General features: G+C 37.6%; 1 pseudogene; it reads right to left on the reverse strand.

Moving 5' to 3' along the window:
- Positions 1 to 17763, reverse strand: part of LOC149255670 (homeobox-leucine zipper protein HDG1-like) — a 63269-nt pseudogene extending 45506 nt beyond the window's left edge.
- Between the last annotated feature and the right edge of the window lie 7605 nt (positions 17764 to 25368).

A 25368-nucleotide genomic window follows, 5' to 3' on the forward strand; every position in this document is an offset into this window, starting at 1 on the left:
ATATAACCAGTTCAACCTAGATGCAAGGGAATGATGGATGTCTACTACATACAATACATTAATATTGTTTTAAGAAGACAATGGTTTGTTCCTTGTTGCATAGGATGGTTATAGACAATGAAAATCAAAAGAACTGTTTTTCTCATCCTCTAGTTGAAAAAAATTCAATGCCCTACTTTGGAACATCCAAATCCTTATGGTATTACATGGTTCAAAGAAGCAAGACACTCTACCTTTGTGTGACTCAAATGTTTTGTTACTATTGTTGTTGATTCATTTATGGATTGTGTGGATTGTGACTCCACACTGACTGATTATTGTGATTTACTCCTTGGTAATCTTACAAGTATTCTAAGAACACATTTTATTATGGTTTTCAAAAGATTAATAAGATATATAAATATATATGACAACATATGGAAATTGACTTCTTTGGTTAGTTCAAATTCATCTACTAAATTGGAACTTTCAGGAAGAATCATTGTTAATTAGGTTAATTTGTATAATTCTATGGTTCTTTGTGGTTTGAAAAGTGAAAGAAGACAATGTCCTCAATATTTTTATTGCTACAAAATCCCTTCTAGATCCACGTGTAGATTTTTTTGAAGAATCTAAGGAGATTCTACCCATGCGGGCATTTCATCATTCTATTTTGTTCCATGATCTACCCAATCAACTTCCTTATAATGCTATTGTTATTGGTAGTGAAAAAACTGAAAAGAAGATTAAGAAGTTACTTGAAGAAGGTAATATTTTCCCCAACTCTTCCCCTCATGGTTCTCCTATGTTTATTATACCCGTGAACAAATAGGGTGAATGGTGGTTTTTTATAGACTACAGGGCACTGAATATAGTAACTGTGTTAACTATTTTTCTCTTTGCATGATAAAAAGCCTACTAGATCAAAGTTGGGGGAATTGTTTCATTATAAAGATTGACTTGGCATTGGGCTATATTTGGAGTCATGTTGGACCTCAAGACACCTGGAAGACTACTTTCAAACCTAAGTTAGGATTTTTAAGTGGTTGGTGATTTCTTTTGGCTTACCAAAACTTATTCTACTTTCCAGAGCATTATCATTGATGTTTTAGGACTCATTTGAGTACTTTGTGGAAATCTATCTAGTTGGCATTTTTATTTAAAACAAAACTTGGGAAGACCATATGCGACATGTACTGGTAATGTTGGATTTTTCTTTGTTAAAAGATGTTGTAAGCTAAGATTAAGGAATTATTGTTTGACTAAACCTTGTATAGGCTTCATCATAAACGAGAATGGAGTTCATGCAAATCTGGGTAAAATTAAGGTGATCAATGATTGGCCATGTCCTAATACATTTGAATAGTTGAAGAACTTCTTGGGTAGTAAAATTTTCTACAGGAAGTTAATGTACCATTTCTCTCATATACCCTGCCCTCTACATCAACTTACTAAGAAGAATAAATTTGCATGGGAACCATGATATGAAACTATATTTTAGAAGTCAAATGCTCTATAGTGCCAATTATGGTTGTTCTCTACTTGTAAATTTTTTTCTATGTAGAGACAAAAACTTTACATTATACAATAGGTGCATATCGTATGCAGGGAAGGCATCTTATAGCTTATTGTTCATAGAATTGTGTCACTATATAGACTAAATCACAACACTATTGACAAAGAGTTTTATGCATTTATCAATATTTGACAGAGAGATTTGTGTGGATGGTTTTCCATTTGTGTTTGTAGCAAAGTTTGGGATGTTGACCAAACTGTCAACCCTGTGTACACCTAGGACTTAGTTAATTAAATATGGAAAATACATCTTATTAAGTAATGTGATTTCCTCTTTATCGTAGTATTGACAAAGTATCATCACATTTTTGTAGCATCTCCATATTTGTATGATTAGCCACTCACAGTAGATGTCAAATGGTGTGCCTTGTTTGAATGTTATATTACGGAGATGGCTATGACAAGAGTAGTTTTAGGTTAAATAGATGCATAGTTACCAAGGCAACTAGCTTACTTAAGGCTGATTTACTTATGTGAAGCTGGTATAAACCCTAGCCTAGCCCTAAAACATAAAATAAGAATTGAATTTTGGTTTTAGGGAGAAATATAATTCCTACTATATGTTTTGGGCATATGATTTCAACCAAAGACCTGCTTGCGAGGATGTAAGCAACTCTAGGTTTGTTTATAGACAATGATATTCAAAAGAACCTTTTCTCTCATCCTCTAGTTGAAAAAAAGTCAATTCCCTACTTTGGAACATCCATATCCTTATGGTATTTTATGGTTCAAAGAATAAAGACACTCTACCTTTGCGTGACTCAAATGTTTAGTTACTTTTGTTATCGACTCACCAATGGATTGTGTGGATTGTGACCCCACACCAGGTGATTATTATGACCTACTCCTTGGTAATCTTGTATTCTAAGAACACATTTTATTATGGTTTAGAAAATATCAATATGATATATAAAAAAGGATGACACCATATTGAAATTCACTTCTTTGGTTAGTTCAGATTTGTCTACTAAACTGGAACTTTCAGGAAGAACCATTATTAATCAGGTTAATTTGTATAAGTATATGGTGCTTTGTGATTTGAAAAGTGAAAGTAGACAATGTCATCAATATTCCTAAACTACAAAATCCCTCCTAGATCCACATGTAGATGTTTTTAAAGAATATAAGTGGATTTCACGTGTTGACCAATCAAGTGTCAAATACCCCATGAGCAGAGTACATTTCAGAGTTTTCCATCATTTTCAGATCAGTCAAAATTTTCAGACTTCATTATTTTTATGCAGCATTTGGCCATCATGTTGTAAGCCAAATTTTGCATCCCTTTGAGGATGATGTAAAAAATTATCTTAGTATGATGAATATAAAGCCATGTAACACATCTAGGTAGCTTAAGATTTTTTGCTAGAGTGTTTTCTCTCTCGGGAGTTTCTTTCCTTAGCTAATTATTTGTGTTTCTTAACACTAAATAATTGGTTAAGTTTTTCTCCCACACATCCCCCAAAGCTAGAGTGAGGCTTGATGGTAAACTCTTAGGTGAGTCCTAGTGTATAGATTCAATGTAAAATGTCATACTAGATCTATAAAGTTTCACAGAATTTGGTTATGTCTAGAGGTTAAATTTTAATTTTTAAAATTCCTCTTATGAATGGATTTTTTATGTAATGTTTGATGTAAAGATGCAAAAAAGTGTTATCTGTAGAAGTTGTAGGGGGTATGGGTACTTAAAATTATACCTCAACACCTCAAATTCTATCTAGACACATTTTGAGTGTGGAAAAATATGTTTAAACCCCTCTAGAGTCATACTTTTTATTTTCCAACAAAAAATGGAAAAATAATTAGCCGGAAATTGTTGAGAAAAATAAAATTGTCTGCAAGTGAAAAAAAATAAAAAATGGAAGAGGACTTTCTCAAGAAAGGAATAAAGTAAAAATCTATGGAATCTCCACAAATCCAGCAAGGAAAAGTCCCACAAGAAATTTGTTGAATTAATTTCAAAGAAAAATCATTTTTTTAATGAGATGGTCCAAATTGGTTAAGTTGAATGAGAAAATTTCGAGGAGAAAATTTAGAAAAAATATTTTTTGGATTGAGATCAAATTTTTGGTCAATCAAACACCATCTTCAAGGGAAATTGAACTCCATTCTCTAGATCAGCGCGGGCAATCAAGGGATGAGATTAATTAGGCATGGATCAAGCCTTCAACTAGTCATTTTCTTCTGGGACCAAGTAACATTTGTACAATTCGTTGGGCCTATTAGTTTTCACTTGGAGAGGTATCTAATCTCTCATTTTTTCTATAAATTGAGCTCAAAACTCCCCATTATAACACAATCATAAATCGAGCTCTTGGCTACTGAAGCTTTGCTACAATATTGTATCGGAAATTAGTTTCTGTGGGTCAGTTCATGTTGGTGTTCCTCTTGTATCTTCTATGGTAAATTCTTTATGATTTATTTTCTTAATGCTCTACTAGTTTTAAATTTAAATTATTGCTATTTCACTAGCGAGTTTGTGGATTTAATATTTGGACAGGTATCTTGCATTAGTCTTTGAGTTTAGAGAATCATTTTTTAAATTAATCAATCTAGTAGATATCTCTAGATATTTTGTTTCATTGTGTTATCTAATTATTTATTATCTAACAATTTTAGCTCAAGTGTGTAGAGAACATTCTATTATTCAGATCTTAGGCGTTAGGGGGTGTCTTTAGTTGGACTAGCTAACTTCCAAGATATAGAAGTGAAGAGCCTACTTCATTTTCTATCAAAGACTTATCTAACAAACTTTGGAAGGGTTTCTTGGCCATTTCTTGTGAAAAAATTAGTTATCTCATCTATTTCTCTCTACTAGTGTGCTATAACTTATTACTAAACAAATATTGCTATTTAAAGCTTATATTTTAATACCCAAGAGCAGAGTTGTACTCACACTCTTTGGGTAAATTAATTTGTAAATTTTTTAAATAATTTGTGAATTTTTACTAACCCTTATTGTGTATAAAGTTCATTTTTTTGTACATACTTAATTCTTATGTTGTAGATCTAAGCTTCTCTCTAGTGATCTATGCAGATCTTTAAGGAGATTTGTGGATTTAAAGATTTCAAAGTGATTTTGAAGGGGTCCTTTTGGAGGTTAATGGATAAATTGAATTACCTTTTTGAAAGCCCTCCAAACCTCTGTTCGTTGAACACAACCCTCATAAAGTTTTCTTGTAGATTTTCCTCTTGAAGAATTAGATGACTAGGGTTTCTAGCTGAGCAAATTAATTTTTGGGAGTCATCTTCCTTTTCCTAACAAATCAATTTTTTTTTTGGGAAATCACTTCAATTTGAGAGGTTGTTTTCCCTTCTTGAATTAAGAATGAATCAATTTTGAACTATTTGCAAGCAATTTGAGATTTAAAATTTTGAGGGGTTTACATCTTAAATGATGCAAGAGCATCTAACCACGCTTAATCAAAATTTAAATTCAAAACTATGAAAGGGGAAACGTGGACAATCATTGTAAATCGGGGCAAATTCTGTTTAAATAGAGCTAAATTGATGGAATTGATAAGTCTCTGGAAGGCTTGATTAAATGTAATTATTTACCATGCATGCGTATAAAGAGATTTAGGGGTTTGATTGAGCGATTGTGGGAGAAACTCATGGATCTTAAACGATTCCTCCCTTTGTAATTTCCTATATAAGAGAGTTTGTGTTGTGTGAAAGAGATATAGAGTATGCAATGTAGCCGCAGGGAAATTTGTGACTTGGGCCGTGAGGCCTTAGCCTATAATCGAGTTCTGTTTATAATTGAAATATGTGTGTTATTATACATCTAGGCGAAGTCTGGATTTTGTGTGTCTGTGTATTGTTTACATATATATTCTTTACTGTAAATTGGTAAATTGCGTGTGCGAGTGTAAGGGACGAAGTTCCTATGAACTTCGCCTTAAACAAGTATGGCAGAGATAAATTTGTGTTGTAATTCCACTGACAAGCGAACGAGAGATCCGTTAGATTTGAGAACTAATCAACAGAGAAGAGTTTCAATTGCAACTAGAGTTGATTGAATAGTGCAGTAGAAACCATCAGATCAGCTAGATCGACGAATAATATCGACGGAAGAGGAATGGCAAATATTAGAACCACGTGTTAGCAGAATAGAAGAGTGGTCTTTGTAGGCGGTAAGCAATATCTCGTGCATCCTAAAAGTTGTAAATGGTATTCTACAATTTCACGTGATTAACCTTAGCGGGTGACATGTAGCATGAGAAAACTACTTTTCTCATGCGTTCTCGATCTGATATCGGTCGTACAAGAATTCATGTGAGATTGCGCGATAGCCGTTGGATCACGCGGGATTGATTGACGATGGAGATCGCCCAAGCTAGTTGGCGAGCGGGTGACGCGACAACCATTGGATTAGACGAGACAGATCGACGGTGGAGGTTTGGGGCACACAAAAGTCAAACGTTGAAATAACTATGTCAACTATGGGACACACAGTTGACGATGATTGGTCAAGTTTGTTGTGAATTCTATTGATTGTAATGCTTCCGATGTATACGTGGGCCCATAACCCATAGGTCCAAGCACGAATTTTGTAAATATGCAGCTTTGCTGCATCAAAGTGGTATCAGAGCAGAAGAATATTCTGTGTGCAAAAGAAGGAGGTACAATTATGTTGTAGATTGGAAAGTTTGTGGTCTTTATATTTTCGTACAGGTAGCGCCAAAATAAGGTGAGAAGATCACAGCAGCCTAGAGCTAGGAGTGCTCAATTGGTTCCAGAAGAGAGAACCAGAGAGATGTCGAAAGACTAAGCTCAGAGGAGGGAATCCTGGTGAGGTATCAGCTAGCAGGGAGGACTTGTTACTGCAGAGGTTTGGTTGCAGCTCACAGAAAGATCATAAAGGCAATTCCATAGAGGATGTGGGTAGAATTGCTAAGGGATGAAGAAGGCATATGACCAGGAGGTCATAAAAATTTTGTACCTCGGGAGTCTGATGCAGGAGCATTTGACCATGCTTAATCAAAATTTAAATTCAAAACTGTGAAAGGGGAAATGTGGACAATCATTGTAAATTGGGGAAAAATCTGTTTAAACAGAGCTAAATTGATGGAATTGATAAGTCTCTGGAAGGCTTGATTAAATGTAATTATCTACCATGCATGCTTATAGAGAGATTTAGGGGTTTGATTGAGCGATTGTGGGAGAAACTCATGGATCTTAAATGATTCCTCCCTTTGTAATTTCCTATATAAGAGAGTCTGTGTTGTGTGAAATAGATATAGAGTATGCAATGTAGCCACAGGGCAATTTGTGACTTGGGACGTGAGGCCTTAGCTTGTAATCAAGTTCTGTTTATAATTGAAATATGCATGTTATTATACATCTAGGCAAAGTCTGGATTTTGTGTGTCTGTGTATTGTTTACCTATATATTCTTTACTGTAAATTGGTAAATTGCATGTGCGAGTGTAAGGGACGAAGTTCCTATGAACTTCGCCTTAAACAAGCATGGTAGAGATAAAATTGTGTTGTAATTCCACCGACAAGCGAACGAGAGATCCGTTGGATTTGAGAACTGTTACAAATCCATTTGGGCACATCAATCCCATCATACAGATCAGTGTTTTAGGGCTCATCAAACCCTAATTTCAGTTGCTTCATGCCCTAAACAAGTCACCCCTTTGAATGCCTCCTTCCCAGATAGTTTCATGACTTGAAGACATCCAGAGATAGCCTCTAGAGGGAATAGCATAGGTAAGCCCTTGTAAGGGTGCATTGCAGAGCAGTTGAGTCCATGCCAGGGTGCTCTGCAGAGCACTTAGGATTCCTTCCACCTGTGCTAGGCGATATTGAGCGAAATTCACATAGCGTTTGGAGAATATTCTTATCTTTTGGAGTCATCTAGAAGGTTCCCTCACTTATCAACTCCTCTAAGCTCGAAAATGGATGAGGAATGAGTTAAGGTGCATCCTATCCTCTCATCCCTTCCTCCATGGAACTAATTCTAAGTATGGAAGGCCATTCAATGCCACCATTTATGACAAAACCTCCTTCATCTTCCTATAAATTGACCACTGATCTAAGTGATCATGAGCTGGATTATGTTGAATTGTAAGGAGATTATGCTGTTATGGGATTAAGCTTTGGAGTAGGTATTGTAATGCTACAAGTTTGTCATACTTTTGATGTGATGTGGATGGGATCCAAGCTGGAGGAGTGGCTTTGAATCAAACACCAATGGTTGTAATTCCTTCTTCTATTCAATAAAGTGTTTGAACCTTTCTCCCATATGTTTGTATTGTTTCATAATGCTTATATGTGTGAATTGTATCTGATTCCTTTCACTTATATTCAATAGATCGTGTGCATTGATCGATTCTTTGTTTTTTGTTGTGTTTACAGGTACTTCTCAAGCATATTAAGTACGGGAAGAAGCGACAGGATCGATACAAGGGAGACGAGAGGAAATTAGAACTACAAGTAGGTCTTATTATCCTCTCATCTTATCTATTGCTTATAGGAAAAGACTAAAACACTTTAAATTGTTGTTCTAGATACAACTACTTATCTAAGGAATTAGTGTTTATCCGTAGATACTAAATTCTCCAAAACAAATTGGCGACTTCGTTGGGGACAGATCCTCTTTCCTAGTAGCTTATCCACCTCCTAGGACATTCTTGTAGACCTTACTTGTGTTCATAGATTGTAATTCAACTCTTTGCATTGAAAATTTGGTCAAAACTGTGTCAAATTGCCTCTTGAAATGGCTCACTATCACCAACGCAGGCTTGTGAGAGACACAGTGCACTGCGGAGCACCCCTGGCTTAGGGACAGTGCTCTGAAGCACACTGTCTCCCATTCAGGGCTGCGCTGATCCTCCCAGGGTCAGTTTCCCACCTTTGGAAAGTGTTTTTGCCAAATTTTCTCTGTTTGTTTGTTTGTTGATTGATCAATGAATGTTATGTCTCAGAGAACAAGTTTCCATCTCCTGATCTAGCCCAAATTTGATTTGATTGATTAACGTTTCTTTAATGTTTTCTTTGTCATTATCGATCTATAGTCAAAGTTAAAATATAGTTGATTTATCTTCATTCGAAAGAAAGTGTCGTATAGTCTTCTCTTCCTTCGAATTAGAACTGTCGTAAAAGTCTTCATTCTTATGAAGATTGATCGATTGTATGTGCATATTTCCTTTTGTTCATATTCACATTAAGGAAATCGAAAGTGTAGGGAAATTGCATTAGATTGTGCTCTTTGCTCTTTGATCGAAAGAAATCTAATTGCGCTATCCCTGTGTAGCTAGGATTTTCATCGTTAAATTGAATGGAAATAATTCTTATCATAATAGTTGCATTCCTAGGAATTTCAGAATACATCACATGGTGAACTTGAAAGGAAAATTCCTAAGCAAGATCAACTTAAAATTAACATCAATTTACCTAATGGAACATTGTCATTAACGAGAACACTAGGATAGAGACGTGTTTCGGCGTTGTAAAACAAAGAAACTGTCGCTAACTTGTCTGCAATACATCCCGAGTGTGATACGTCATTTCATGTACATGAGTATATTGTAACTCTTCCACATATCTTTAGGTATATAGGGCGATGTTACAGTATGTAAGGTATATGGGAATTCTCTCACTATGCGGTTTTGCATTAGACAACGCTTATAACGATTGGGCCTCCATGTACCTTCGAATATATATGGGAGGACAACTCTAGGTTGATATCCATCCTTCGGTAACCGAGTCGGCCACCTTGTACACTGTGATACACCAAACACAGCATTTGGGGAGATTGCCTGCCCGTACTTCTTGGTTCACCAAGAGGTATTCTGCAGTTCACAGTTGCTTGGTAAACCTTTTGCCTACATTATCCATATTTTGTTTGTTATGTTACTTTGATTAAAATAAAATTAATTGACCGTGGATAACATCCTCCATGCTCACTCCTTAGTTGATCTTAGGTTGAAACATATGGCGACAAATCTGGAGTTAACCGATCAAGGAATTCCTTTTGATGGGAATCCTAGTTGTTTTCCTCCTTTTGGAAATATTGGTGCTCCATATATGGCTACATTGTCCCTTCCGGGATTTACCATTGACTTGCCAGTATGGTTGTTGTCAACCTCCTTGGTTCAAAATCTCATGATTCTCTGCAATTGAGTACCCCTCTAACTGGAAAAAATCAACCTTCAGTTGATCCTAAAGTTGACCCATTGCCTTCCTCCTTGGTTGTTTCTTCCTCCCTTATTCCTCTTCACCTGGTGAAAGTATTGGTACTAGTAACCAAGTGGCTAAGAAGAAGAAGAAAAGGAAGAAGAAGAAGAAGAAGAAGAAGCAAATTCAGTAGAGGGGCAACCAAGCAACCATTTCTTTGAATGCAACATCTGATGAGAAATCGTCCCTCAAGCCTCAAAAAGTTTGATATCCATGCAAACTTTGTACGTGATACCATCTTATTCGAAATTGTCCTGATATTCCTCGAATCTTAGAAGAATGGTCTTCTCGTTCACATCATCCTGTGTCATCAACTTCTGGAGATCATGCTGGTGACACACCATCAACTAGTGGCAGTAAAGTTCATGGAAAGAAGGGTAAAGTTAAGTTTCCATGTAGGTTATGTGAAGGGAATCACCCCATTCACCTTTGTCCCTATCTGGATGAAGCCAAAAAAGTGTTGGATAACCGTGAGTCGGTCCTGCTTCACCGCAACAACTTCCATCTGGTTCCAGGAGACTCTCCCTTAATCCTTCACTAGTTGATGAATTGACTAACTCAAATCAACCATCGATCAAACCCACTCTCTCTAAAATTGAATCCTATGAGTCCATACTCGACCCAAATCAACAGGTCGAGGAAACAGTTGACCCGATTTCACCTTCAGTTAATTGTACATTTGCTTAAGAGAGTGAATATGATACCACTTAGGTTCTTTTCATTTCTTCAGATTCCAATGAGCTTGGAGGAAACTCTCCTGATCCATCAAGATAGGAGGAAAATCCTCCCATTCTCGTAACTCAAGGGGGTGATTCTCTCGTTCTTTCGGTACCCCCTCCAAGTAGTCTAGTCACTTCCTTTGATTGGAATCGACTAGCAAGATTTCTTCTTCCTTCTTATGTGCCTTTCTAGATCATAGTATAGGTTTGTAATATGATTGTATCAGGCACTATTATAGATGAAGGTGCATCTGTGAGTATCCTTTCCTCAACTGCTTGGTAAGCGCTCGGTTCACCGCCACTTGTGCGTGTTACCCAGAATCTGTTGGCTTTTAACAGAGGAACCAGTCAACCATTAGGGATCCTTCCTCAACTACCTATTAATTTGGGAGGATAAATTGTTTATCTGAACGTGATAGTAGTCCCAAGACCTTTATATTACAATGGGCGCAACTATGTTTATGACATGGGAGCTATTGTTTCAACACTCTTTCGAGTGATTTGTTTCCCGCATGAAGGCAGAATTGCCACCATTGACCAGCTTTCATTTCTCGGTCCAAATATGGCTTCCAGTCAACCATCTTCCCTAAATGGTCCTTTTGTACCAATGGTATCATCCCCGCCACGGTTTAATTATGTGGCAACCCATTCCATGCCTACATCAATGGACGATCAATTCCATGATGTTGTACATTATGTACTGGGGGCATTGGAACCATATCTCTCTTTCCAAAGCATTATTCTCCCATCATATGAGAACCTCTTGGAAGTCATGACCTCCTATCATGGATCGTGAAATATAAAGGTCATATGAGGATAGTTCTTTTACTGTGTCAACCTCATTAAAAAAAATGAAACAGGTCATATGAGGATAGTTCTTTTACTGAGTCAACCTCGTTAAAAAATGAAACAGGCCAATGAGGTTAGTTCCTTGTCTTGTGTCAACCTCGTTAAAAAATGAAACCAAGGATCTGAAGATAGTTCTTTTACTGTGTCAACTTCATTAAAAAATGAAAGAGGTCCTTGAGGATAGTTCTTTTACTGTGTCAACCTCATTAAAAAATGAAACAGGTCCATGAGGATAGTTCTTTTATTATGTCAACCTCATTAAAAAAGTGAAACATCTCCCACGAGAATAGTTCCTTGTCTTGTGTCAAGCTCGTTAAAAAATGAAACAAGGAGTATAAGCATAGTTCCTTGTCTTGTGTCAAGCTCATTAAAAAAATGAAACAAGGTCCCCTGGAGCAAAGTTCCAATTCAAGTCTTTGATTAGATCTCGTAAAATCCTAGTCAAGTCTTTCACTTGATCTCGTAAAAGAACCTTCATTCCATCCACCTGATAGCCATGAGTAGTCTAAATAGGTGAATGTAATTAAGCTTGGGGGCATGCACTTAGTGGTAAAGTTAAGTTTCCCTGTAGGTTATGTGAAGGGAATCACCCCATTCACCTTTGTCCCTATATGGACGAAGCCAAAAAGGTGTAGGATAACCGTCTTGCTTCACTGCAACGACTTCCATCTGGTTACAGGAGACTCTCCCTTTCATCATGATGGGGGCATGTAAACCAATCTCAAGCATAGTTCTTCGTTTCAAGATTGTGTAAAAATGAAACTGAATCCAAGCATAGTTTTTCATTTCAAGCTTGTCTAAAAATGAAATTGAATCCAAGCATAGTTTTTTGTTTCAAGCTTGTGTAAACATGAAACTGGATCCAAGCATAGTTCCCTATGGTTCAAGTTTGTCTAAAAATGAACCCATTTCTATTTTAACCCTCGTGATTGCCATTCTATCAACCTCTTCTGCAGATGAGCCTTGGTTTTTCTCCCTCCATCGTCACTATCTGCTTGGCCGATCATACGCTTTCACTTGGTTATTTTACCTTTTTTGAGGAACAGTTGCAATGAGTGGTCTTATTACCCAGCCTCTTCACATAAATCATCATGTTTTGAAGTTCCAACATCACCGGAACCAGTTGCTACCTTAGACACCACTCGTTCCTCAAAGTGGAGTCCTCTTTAAGCTCTTTTCAGACTCTCCAAACATGAAAAGATTGCCGAGCGCTTGTCCTTTCCAGCTCGTTAACGAATTGGAAACGACATCTCTCTTGTATTATTTTACGCTTTTTTGGGCTTGAGAGAATAATTTATGAAAAATAACTTGTGGAGTTTTCTTTTTGTCTCTTTTCAAACTCTCTAAACATGAAAAGGACCAAGTTATATTTGTCGTTGAAATCATTAAAATATCAAATAGCGACAAACTTGTCCATTTAGACAAGACCGAGTTTCACCTTCGTTAGACTCATTAAAACATTAAATAGAGATGAATTCGCTCGAAGGGTGAAATTATACAAGCATATGTTATCCTCTTCAAGCTTGATAAAAATAAAGAGGTATTGGTCAACAATGACTAGGGAAAATGGGAAAAAGGGGAAAACCACTTTATGGTAGCAGGTCGCTCTTGAACATGACACTTTCACTCTGTCACCGTGACTATTTGGGTTGGGTTATTAGCTTGATGGTTATCACACCATTGGTCTATCATACCATCCATCACTTTGTTTTGGGTCAATGCTACCAATTCATTTTAGTGTCGCCGACATTTTCAAGAGAAGACATTCAATCAAAATTCATCCTTTGCAATACCATAAACCTTCATTTTCATGACCGCCATTCTAGAACTTTGTATCGTCCGTCAAATTCCATCTCCAAAATCACTACACTCATTTCGTGTCATTAATGTGGGCTACATCAAGGCCCTCTTGCGATGAGTCACTTCTTGTCGACATCAGCACATTATCCAAGAAGTTGAATTAGAAACACCCTTTTAGTACCTTGAGGCTTGCATACATCAATGGAAGGTTTCTCGCTTCCGGCGATAGGTTGACATCAATGACCTTTGATCTAAAGACTTTGTATGGTGTTCGATATCAAATCATCCATTCACACCATGCAGAATGTACTGCAGTACCTTGAGGATCTTTATCATTATCGATGATTTCTCTTGTGTCTGTTAACTGCTTACGTCATTGGCTGGTAATTAAACGGTGTCTTCCCATGTTTGACTTCAGATCATATATTCACATGGTTAGACTCGTACTTAAGTGAATGATTGAATGAGATAGAAGACCCCAAATCTAGTTTCATCCATTCGGGTTGTGATTTCAGGAGTACTAAATCATATGTACAATGGCTTTACATTGATGGTCATTCCAATCATGGGTCTATATCTGTAGATGACAGTTTATGTACATGTAATAAAAGTTTATAAGCTGAGCATGGGTATGCCTTCCCTCAGCGGTTCATGCAAAAATCAAAATATCATGATATATGTATTGTAATTGATGCAGGTCACCTTCCACTTCAATACCTCCTCATCACATCGTAAAGCATTTCATTCGACATTGGCATTTTTCAGACTTCATGCTTTAGGGGGGCAGCTGTTACAGATCCATTTGGGAACATCAATCCCATCATCTAGATCAATGTTTTAGGGCTCATCAAACCCTAATTTCAATTGCTTCATGTCCTAAACAAGTCACCCCTTTGAATGCCTCCTTCCCAAACAGTTTCATGACTTGAAGACATCCATAGATAGCCTCTAGAGGGACCAGCGCATGTAAGCCCTTGTAAGGGTGCGCTGCAGAGCAATTGAGTCCATGCTAGGGTGCTCTACAGAGCACTTAGGCTTCCTTCCACCTGTGCTGGGCGAGATTGAGTGAAATTCACATAGGGTTTGGGGAATATTCTTATCTTTTGGAGTCATCTAGAAGGTTCCCTCACTTATCAACTCCTATGAGCTCAAAAATGGATGAGGAATGAGTTAAGGTGCATCCTATCCTCTCATCCCTTCCTCCATGGAACTAATTCTAAGTATGGAAGGCCATTCAATGCCACCATTTATGACAAAACCTCCTTCATCTTCCTATAAATTGACCACTCATCTAAGTGATCCTTCAATTTACACACTTCTCAATAGACAAAGATTATCCTTCTCAAATCCTATTGGTACCTGAATTTTCTGTAATCTGAACATCTAAAACATCAGATGACTGAGATAATTGTCTGTACAAAGGGAATTTCAGTTTAGTATAGTTAAGCAGACTAAAGTTCCACCTTCTATGTTCTAGACCTGGCAGCTCCCCTATCTCACGGAAATAAAAAAGGATTACAGATTTTAGCTTTGCAAGCTATCCCAACCCTTCTATTGTCTCGATCTTTCCACATTCTTTAACAGACAACGATTCCAATGATACTAAGGCTTGAGCACCTGAGATCTCCTCTATGTTTTCACACCCACTAAAGCGGAGAGTTTTAAGTTTTGGTAGACCACAGAGCCTTCCAATTTTCCTCAATTCCTTACAATTATATAACAAAAGATATTTAAGATTAGGGCACACACCTTGAAGGTTTGGACAAATACCTCCATGAAACACGCATTTGTCCAATGTATTCAACTATGTTTTTGTTTCTCCTTCAACCCTTCTAAATGGAGCTTGCTAAGTGAACACCCGATTACCTCTAAAATTACGAGAATGTTCATCTTTTGAGGTAAGTATTCTATCCCACATCTAATTATGTTCAAGTGTTTCAACCGAGTCAACAATCCAAAGGAATCAGGCAAGAATTTCAACCCTGGGCAATCCTCTATCTTCAAATCTACCAACTGAGTTAACAATCCAAAGGAATCGGGTAAGCATTTCAACCCTGGGAAATTCTGTATGCTCAAATATTCCAACCGAGTCAACAGTCCAAAGCATTCAGGCAAGCATTTCAATTCTGGGCAATCTGAAAGCCGGAAAGTCTTCAAGCTCCTGAGTTAAACAAGAAAAGGTGGCAGCATTTCCAACAAGCGATCCCCTCCTAATTCCATATATTCCATCTTGGAGAGTTCTCCAATACCATTTGCTGGCAATCCTCTTAACATCATTCCAGACACATCCAATTGTACCAAGAACCGTTGATGTGCCACTTTGGGAGGCAATTCCCTCACATTGCTACAATCTTTAAGATCTAACTTTTTCAGGGTACTAATATTTCCAAATGCTTCGTTGGAGATGGTCAAATTTTAGAAACCTCTCAGAAATAGGGATTGTAGTCTAGCAAGGTTCCCAAAAGAAGTTGGAAGCATCTGCAAATTGGAAGCATTTGTCAAATCTATTTCCTAGAGGTTTGCTAGATTTTCTAGTGAATCAGGAAGCGAGATCATTTCTGTACAGTTTCTTAACACTAAGTGTTCCAAGGAATGTACATCACATAGTTGTTCCTGCAAAGTTTTCAATGATGCATGCCTTATGTCAATCTCTACCAAGTTCTTCAGCTGCATTATGGACTTGGGAAAGTGACAAAGGGGAGTGTAGACGTGCAGCTTTCGCAACTGGCTATGCACCTGCAGTGTTTGTGTTTCAACTATCACAAAAACACCTATGATGATTTTCACTTAGAAAATGAAGTTGAACACTGAAGGAAAACAAAATAAACATACCCGAGATTCACGTTCCCACAATAATCTTAATTTATTTCCTTCCATTTCCAAAACTTTTAAATTCTCCATGGGTATCCAGGCAGGTTGGGAAGAGTGTGTACACTTATACCAGCGGATCCACTTGAGTTGTGGTACTCGGGCCCTCCTCAGTATCCGTTCCAAATAATCACCTTCAGCCGAGAAAAGTTGCAAATTCAAAATGCCGCAAAAACAGAAATTATCTAAAAGACACCTCAGATAGTTCCTAAACAACTCAGGACACCATCTTCTGTACCATGACAACTCACTCATCAGCAAGTGAGTATTGTCTTCATTGAAATTGAGGGGACCATCCATCATAATTCCGCGAACTTCAATGTTTCCCTGTTCATTCATGAAAATTATACAAAGCTTTTTCTTTCTTTCTCAGCAAACAAATTAGAAACTTAGGTATTAATCTTCAAAATTTTGAATAATTACAACACTTACACATGAGGATCACTCCAACAACTCATCGATGTTGTTGGGCATTTGATGCCAAAAACGTCGAGTAGTCGCTTCCTCCGCAATATGTCTTCTCATATCTCTGATTTGATCATGCATTTTTACCTTATTTTCACCATCAAGTTCCAAGAGACACTTATTCTTTAGATTTAGAAGCTTCCCAACTGAACCACATATTTTTATTACAGTATCTATGTCTTTTCCAGTGAAGAAGCAAGCAATATATAAGAATATTTCTTGATCCTTTGAACTGAGAGAGTCATAACTAATTTTAAGTCGCTCATATATCTCAGTAGTAGGTAATATGTGGTTTAGTCGATTTAATGTGTCTTGCCAGTAACATTTGTCATCTTCACCAAAGAGAAGTGCATCGAACACCTTCAATGATAGTGGTAATCCATCGCAAGCTATCAAAAAACCATCTACCAGATCTGCAACTTCTGGTAGAGGATTTGGCTGATTGAAGGCATGAGAGTAGAAGAGCTTTTTGGAGTGTAGTAAATCCAGCCCCTTTAGCTCCTAGACTAATGTCTCTGTGATTTTTGCTATTTTGAAAATTTTCTTGTCATGGGAGGTGATCAAAATCAAGCTATTGGAGCTAAGAATATCTTTAATTGGGAAAAATAGTTGCAGCTATCAAACATCATCTACATCATCTAAAATTATAAGAAAGTTATAAGAGGGGGATAGATGCTTTAAAAGCTTCTCTATACCTTCATCAATGTTGTATATTGGCATATCCAATCTAGTCAAGTCCTTCAGTAGTTTCCTCTGCAAAGAATATAGAGAGCCATTGGCTGCATTTTCTCTGACCTCGTATAAAAAGCACGATCGACTGTAATGCCATCTCCTCTAGCTGAAGTATTGTTTGGCCAGTGTTGTCTTTCCCATACCTCCTTGACCCACAATCCCCACAACGTTGCCCTTCTGCTGCTGCAGAACTTTGGTTTCAAATTCCTTTAACTTTTCCTCCAAACCTGTTGGATGTTCGGCCGCAAATTTCAATGGTGTTTTGTCAACATTATTCAACACGCGCAGCATGACCGCTTCCAACAGTTCTCCCTCGTCCTTGAATATCAGAGAATAAAACCACTGGTAAAAGGAACTAATACAAAATGTCGCATGCCTACCAATCCAACAAATTAAAACCTAGATCAGAGAAGAACAGAAGAGGGAGGGAGGTCAGTTTGATATTCTTACCCATTAAACTGCTTTAACTCGAAACCACTAATGTTTGCAACAGTGGAGAGAGCTTCTCTCCACTTCTGAATAGTCTATGAGTCGTATCATTTTTTCTCTTCATGCTTGCGCAAGGCTTCCACATACCTTCCATCTTTCCCCATCCTACAAAGCTCCCAAGGCTCCACGCTGTAAAATGTTAGAAAAAATTTACGAGGGCAAAGGAGCTCAGAAATCGGTTGTGGCAAAGTCAACTAGCTCCAAAATAGGTTGCGGCCAGGATATCACAATCACACAAGGACTTAATTAAAACAAAAAGCAAAACAGAGTAAAACAAAAGATGGTTGTAGTAAATTTACTTGTGTAAAATTAATACCATAACGCAACTAGCCACACTTTATATTATATGTCAAAACATAAGGAAACACATTCACATGATAAATGGACGATGTAGCTCCAAGTGAAAAACACAACAAACTTATTGCGATTTACGCGTCACTGGGGTTACAGAGCAAAATTCTGTAAAACTCCATAAAACTGGTTTTCGCGCGCCCACCAATATTTCATCCACGATTTTCTCCTCACTACCTCATAGAATCTCCCTCTTTAACTTTCCCAACATGCCCAACATTACAAATGATATTTTCATCCATATTTATCTCAACATACAAATTTGGCATTAATACATGACAGAGAAAATAATTAATATGCAGCGTGGGTGATTTTACATAGTAATTGGTTTTCTGAACTTGCAGGAGTTGTGGAGTGTGGGCAACAATTGAGTAGTGAATTCTTGCCCATACCTATTTACTAAACTTCATTAAATGCCTTAACTCCTCTGTTGTGTTGCGGAATGTTCAGGGTTGTACTTCTGCATTGACTTCAGTCCTTTCGCCTATAAACAAAATCGCAACCATGCAGTAGGTGACCGGGCAAGCATGGTGTTTGTCAATTTCTTTAAGGCAGTGGTTGGGATTAATATTTCCAACTGTTTGAAACCAACTCAAGGAAAGATAGAAAAGATAGATCAACGCCTTAGAATTTAGCCTCTTCGAGGGGGCAACCTCCTTTACATTACATAAATGAACAATTCTTGGATGATTCAAATGACAAAACCTCCTTTCTATATATAGGAGTCTAAGGAGTCACAATATAATCCAGCTGACCTAACAATAATAATATAAAGCCACAAAAATAACAATAGAGGGATTCTATGGGGCACAGAAATAACAACATGGGGGTAATAGGGGCACAACAATATAAATAAGGGGTATAACTACAATAGTAATGGGGTAATCACTAGTATTATAGGGACCCAACATGCCCCTCTCCTTCAAAAAAGTGTTGTCCTCAACGCTTGAGTAGTTCTGGATACTTCTGCATAAAATTCTCATCCTCCCATGTGGACTCTTCAGCGGATAAGTTCTTCCACTTGATAAGATGCTCTGAAATTGATCGATTTCGTAGCTGTCGAGTTCTTGTTTCTGTGACTGCTTCCGGTTCCAATATAATTTTTCCTTCCTCATCAAGTTCTGGCAATATTGTTTGAACTGGGAGCTTGTCACCTATAACCTTCTTTAAACATGAAACATGGAAAACTGGGTGCAATCGAGAAGCTGCAGGAAGCTCCAATTTGTATGCCATAGTACCAAACTTTTGCAACACCTTGTACGGACCATAATACTTTGGTGATAATTTATTATCCTTCTTAGCTTGCTTTAGGGACATTTGCTTATATGTTTGTAGCCGTAGGAATACCCAATCACCTACATGAAAACTTCTTTCACTGCGATGTTGATCTCCCTGTTGTTTCATTCTATTTTGTGCCAACACGAGGTTATCCTTTAAGAGTTGCAGGACTTGTTTTTGATGTTCGATGTGATGTTCCACTGCCTGAACCTTAGAATTTTCTCTTAAATATGATGTGATGGATGGTGGTTGATACCCATAAAGTGCCATAAATGGGGTCCTTTTTGTTGCTATATGGAAGGAAGTGTTATACCACCATTCAGCCAGTGGCAACCATTTGACCCATTGTGTCTATTTATCAGATACAAAGAAACAAAGATATCCTTCCAAACATTTGTTTACTATCTCAGTTTGCCCATCAGATTCAGGATGATAAGATGAGCTATGAGCTAACTGAGTACCAAGACAAGAAAATAATTTTGTCCAAAAATTTCCTGTGAAAATGGGATCTCTGTGTTGGGTCCCTATAATACTAGTGATTACCCCATTACTATTGTAGTTATACCCCTTATTTATATTGTTGTGCCCCTATTACCCCCATATTGTTATTTCTGTGCCCCATAGAATCCCTCTATTGTTATTTTTGTGGCTTTATATTATTATTGTTAGGTCGGCTGGATTATATTGTGACTCCTTAGACTCCTATATATAGAAAGGAGGTTTTGTCATTTGTATCATCCAAGAATTGTTCATTTATGTAATGTAAAGGAGGTTGCCCCCTCGAAGAGGCTGAATTCTAAGGCGTGGATCTATCTTTTCTATCTTTTCTTGAGCTGGTTTCATAACATTTGGTATCAGAGCTTTGGATTCTAGGGTTTCGCTGCTCCAAACAGGTCATCGTGGAATTTTCGCTATAACTTTTTTTCTGTGACGTTTCAGAAGTTGAAAAAAAAACCCATTTGAGAAGAATTGGCGCTGAACCTTGGGTCCGAATTTCAGAGCTTTTTACGCGATATTTTCGGAGATATGATCTGAGGAAGTTGGTCTTTTTGCAGACTCCTGAATTACATTCAAAACAGGTGACCTGGGGAAAATCGTCATAACTTTCTCTCTGAGGATCGGATTGAAATTTCGTAAAAAGGTACAGAAAGAGGACGGACTGTAGTTTCTTGTATGTGTGTTTCAGATTCAAAGGTTGAAACAGTGACTCGTGGCACGTCGTACAAGTTCGCTCTACTGAACCAGTCTAAAAGCAAGTCACTGTGGGAGATTTCACATAACTCTTCCTTGGAGAATCCAATTTGGCTCAGACTTGTGGCATTGGAAAGAGGACGCAGAAGGCTACTACAGGTAGCAATTTCAGAACTGGATGATCTGAAATTACAGAGATACATCAGATTCAATATCAGGCTTCTATAAAGTGAAAAAAGGTGTGTAGTTTTTTTTTAAATTTTTGTGTAAGCTTGGTTTAACGGAATTCAAAGGGCATAGTAAAGCATTATTATCGGTAACTGATGCCCCGAGGAAAGAAAATGCAAACACCTAGTAAGGAACCTGAAAGCTCTAGCATGACTCATGAAGAAGAGGAAGAAATGCTACATGATATATCAAAATTACAAGAACAAGTGCAACAAATGTCACGCTCACAAAAGCTAACAGAAGCTAAGATAAGTGGCGTGGAATCTAAGATAAATGGCGTGGAATCTAAGATAAATGGCGTGGAATCGAAGATAAAGGGCATGGAATCTAAGGTGGAGGATTCGATGGTAAATTTGAAGATAGATTTGAAGACAGACATGGAAGAATTGAAGAACTTGCTACAAGAAAGGGTCACTAATGGTGAAAAGGTAGTAAAGGAAACTCATGATGAGAACAAAAGAAATGTTAATCATGATTCCATAAACTCTAATGTTGGATCGAAGACTCACCATGTTCCAAAAATCGATATGAGGAAGTTTGATGGCAAGGATCCCGCCACATGGATATTACAGATGGAGCAATTCTTCGATCTCAATAATGTGCAAAACACACAAAAGGTACGTATGGCAACTTTATATTTGGAACCAAATCAGTTTGTATGGTATCAATGGCTTTGTTCTCGTAAACAATTTATCACTTGGGCAATTTTTACGGAAGAATTGATAGCACATTATGAGGATACAAAAAGCAACACTTTTTTTAGCCAATTGATAAGTCTCAAACAAAAGGGTTCAATAATGGAGCACATTGAGGAGTTCCAAAAATTGAACATAAGGGTAAAAGATATTCCAGAGGAGCATAGGATTGATGTGTTCATAGGGTCTTTAAAGGATAATATCCAACATGATGTGCGCCTTTGGGAACCTGATTCATTAGAGAAGGCATTCAGGTTAGCAAGAAAAATGGAAAGCAAAATTATGGCAACTAGGAAGCATACCATTCACAACTATAAAGACGGAAGTGTTGTTGCCCATAGTCTTCCACAACCTACAAGGTTGACACCACAACAATTGGAAGAAAAAAGAGCAAAAGGGCTTTGTTACAATTGTGATAGCAAATACACAAAAGGTCATAAGTGTGCTGAGAAGAAATTATTCTACATAGATTGTGAAGAGGAAGAAGAAAAGGAGCAAGAAAGGTCAAAAGAAGAGGATATATTCCAGGAACAAAGCCTAGATGAAGAACAAATAAATCCGACCATATCTTGTAATGCATTGGCGGGAATTACCACTCCTCAAACCATCAAGATAGAAGGACAAATCAAGAAGAAAAAGGTAATAGTGTTGATTGATTCAGGAAGCACCCACAATTTTATTCATTGTAGGGTAGCAAAAGAATTGAATTGCTTCCTATATCCAGCACCAGAGTGTCAAGTGATGATTGCAAATGGAGGAACAATAAATTGCTCTGGAAAGTGCCATAATATCAAGCTATCCATGGGAGAATATGTATTGACTAGCCCAATGCTTTCCATTCCAATGGGAGGTGCTGATGTTGTACTAGGAGTCCAATGGCTACAATCCTTGGGTACAATAGCTTTTAATTTTCAAGAACTTTTCATCAAATTTTCTTGGAAGGAAAGGAAGTTGAATTAAGGGGTATTGCAGGGAAACCAGGAAAGATAATCAGCTCTAATGGTATGACAAAGCTTCTAAAAAAGGAGCAAAGAGGTGTAATTGCACAATTATGTTCGCTAGATGTTTCCACATTGGAATCATCTATTTCTCCAGATCTCCAAAAAGTCCTGGACAATCATTCCAAGGTATTTGAGACTCCCAAAGGTCTCCCACCTATGCGTGATCATGATCATGCTATTCATCTGATTCCAGGAAGTGTTCCTCCAAACATCAGGCCGTACAGATATCCCTATGTCCAAAAAAGTGAAATTGAACGTATGGTTGCAGAAATGCTAGAGGCTGGTATAATTCAACCGAGTCAAAGTTCTTTCTCAGCTCCAGTAGTATTGGTGCACAAGAAGGATGGATCATGGCGCATGTGTCCAGATTATAGGGAGCTCAACAAGCTCACTATTAAAGATAAGTTCCCCATTCCTGTCATTGATGAATTACTGGATGAATTGCATGGATCAATTTACTTCACCAAGTTGGATCTTCGTTCGGGATATCATCAAATCAGAATGAAGATTGAAGACATTCCGAAAACGGCATTTAGAACTCATGAGGGTCATTATGAATTTTTGGTCATGCCTTTTGGCCTTACCAATGCACCTTCAACATTTCAAGGTTTGATGAATTCAATTTTCAAACCATTCCTTAGAAAATTTGTGTTAGTATTTTTTGATGATATACTAATCTACAGCAAGTCTTGGAAGGATCATGTTGAACATGTTGACAGGGTGCTACAACTATTGGAGGAGAAACAATTATATGCAAAAAGATCCAAATGTTTCTTTGGAGTCCAGGAGGTGGAATATTTGGGTCATATTGTATCTCATGAAGGAGTTAAGGTAGACCCTAGCAAAATTAAAGCCATTAAGGAATGGAAAATCCCCACATCCATAAAGCATCTGCGAGGATTTCTTGGGTTGACAGGGTATTATCGCAAGTTTGTTAAGAATTATGGGAGAATAGCAGCACCTCTAACAACATTATTGAAGAAAGATTCATTTTCATGGACTCCGGAAGCAACAAAGGCCTTTGAACATCTTAAAGAGGCAATGTGCCAAGCACCGGTCTTAGCTACACCGGACTTCACAAAAACCTTTATTGTGGAATGTGATGCTTCAGGAAATGGAATTGGTGCTGTTCTAATGCAAGATGAAAGACCCATTGCTTTTGAAAGTCGTCCAATCAAGGGAAAGTTTTTAAGCAAAGCTATTTATGAGAAGGAAATGTTGGCAATACTCCATGCACTTAAGAAATGGCGACCCTACCTAATGGGAAGACACTTCAAGGTAAAAACGGATCATGATAGCCTTAAATACTTTTTAGAACAAAGATTATCCTCTGAAGAGCAACAAAAGTGGGTCACAAAGATGTTGGGTTATGACTTTGAAATCATCTACAAAAAAGGGAAGCAAAATGTGGTGGCAGATGCACTCTCAAGAAAGGATGAGGATGTGGAAGCATTGTTGTGTGCCATTTCTATTATCCAACCAGATTGGATAAACGAAGCAAGGGAGGAATGGAAGAATGACGAAGAAGTGTGGGCACTTATTCGAAAGCTACAACAAGATTCCAGTACTTCTGATACATTTAGCTGGAAAAATGATTCGTTATGGTACAAAGATCGCTTATACCTCTGTAAGAATTCCCAGCTAAAACAAAAGATTCTTATGGAATTGCACACTTCTCCCTTAGGAGGGCACTCAGGATTTTTAAAAACTTACCACAGGGTTAAGAAGGAATTTTTTTGGGATGGCCTTAAATCAGATATTCAAAAGTTTGTGGCGGAATGTTTGGTTTGCCAACAAAATAAAGTTGAAACAATTAAGACACCGGGTCTATTACAACCTTTATCCATTCCAAGCCAACGTTGGGAGGAGGTTTCAATGGATTTTATCACAGGTTTACCCAAGTCTGAGGGAAAGAGTGTCATCATGGTGGTAGTTGACAGACTTACCAAGTATGCACACTTTTGTGCATTATCACATCCATTTAAAGCCAGTACAGTTTCTACTGCATTTATGGAAACAGTTCAAAAGCTACATGGAAACCCAAAGATTATTGTAAGTGACAGAGATCCCATTTTCACTGGAAATTTTTGGACAGAATTATTTTCTTGTCTTGGTACTCAGTTAGCTCATAGCTCATCTTATCATCCTCAATCTGATGGGCAAACTGAGATAGTAAACAAATGTTTGGAAGGATATCTTCGTTGCTTTGTATCTGATAAACAGACACAATGGGTCAAATGGTTGCCTCTGGCTGAATGGTGGTATAACACTTCCTTCCATACAGCAACAAAAATGACCCCATTTATGGCACTTTATGGGTATCAACCACCATCCATCACATCATATTTAAGAGAAAATTCTAAGGTTCAGGCAGTGGAACATCACATCGAACATCAACAACAAGTCCTCCAACTCTTAAAGGATAACCTCGTGTTGGCACAAAATAGAATGAAACAACAGGCAGATCAACATCGCAGTGAAAGAAGTTTTGATGTAGGTGATTGGGTATTCCTACGGCTACAACCATATAAGCAAATGTCCCTAAAGCAAGCTAAGAAGGATAATAAATTATCACCAAAGTATTATGGTCCGTACAAGGTGTTGCAAAAGATTGGTACTATGGCATACAAATTGGAGCTTCCTGCAGCTTCTCGATTGCACCCAGTTTTCCATGTTTCATGTTTAAAGAAGGTTATAGGTGACAAGCTCCCAATTCAAACAATATTGCCAGAACTTGACGAGGAAGGAAAAATTATATTGGAACCGGAAGCAGTCACAGAAACAAGAACTCGACAGCTACGAAATCGATCAATTTCAGAGTATCTTATCAAGTGGAAGAACTTATCCGCTGAAGATTCCACATGGGAGGATGAGAATTTTATGCAGAAGTATCCAGAACTACTCAAGCGTTGAGGACAACACTTTTTTGAAGGAGAGGGGCATGTTGGGTCCCTATAATACTAGT

Source organism: Pinus tabuliformis, chromosome 7 (genome assembly GCF_031772625.1).
Source record: "Pinus tabuliformis cultivar Carrire ecotype Pingquan chromosome 7, CPIR1, whole genome shotgun sequence".
In the NCBI taxonomy this organism is placed as follows: domain Eukaryota; kingdom Viridiplantae; phylum Streptophyta; class Pinopsida; order Pinales; family Pinaceae; genus Pinus; species Pinus tabuliformis.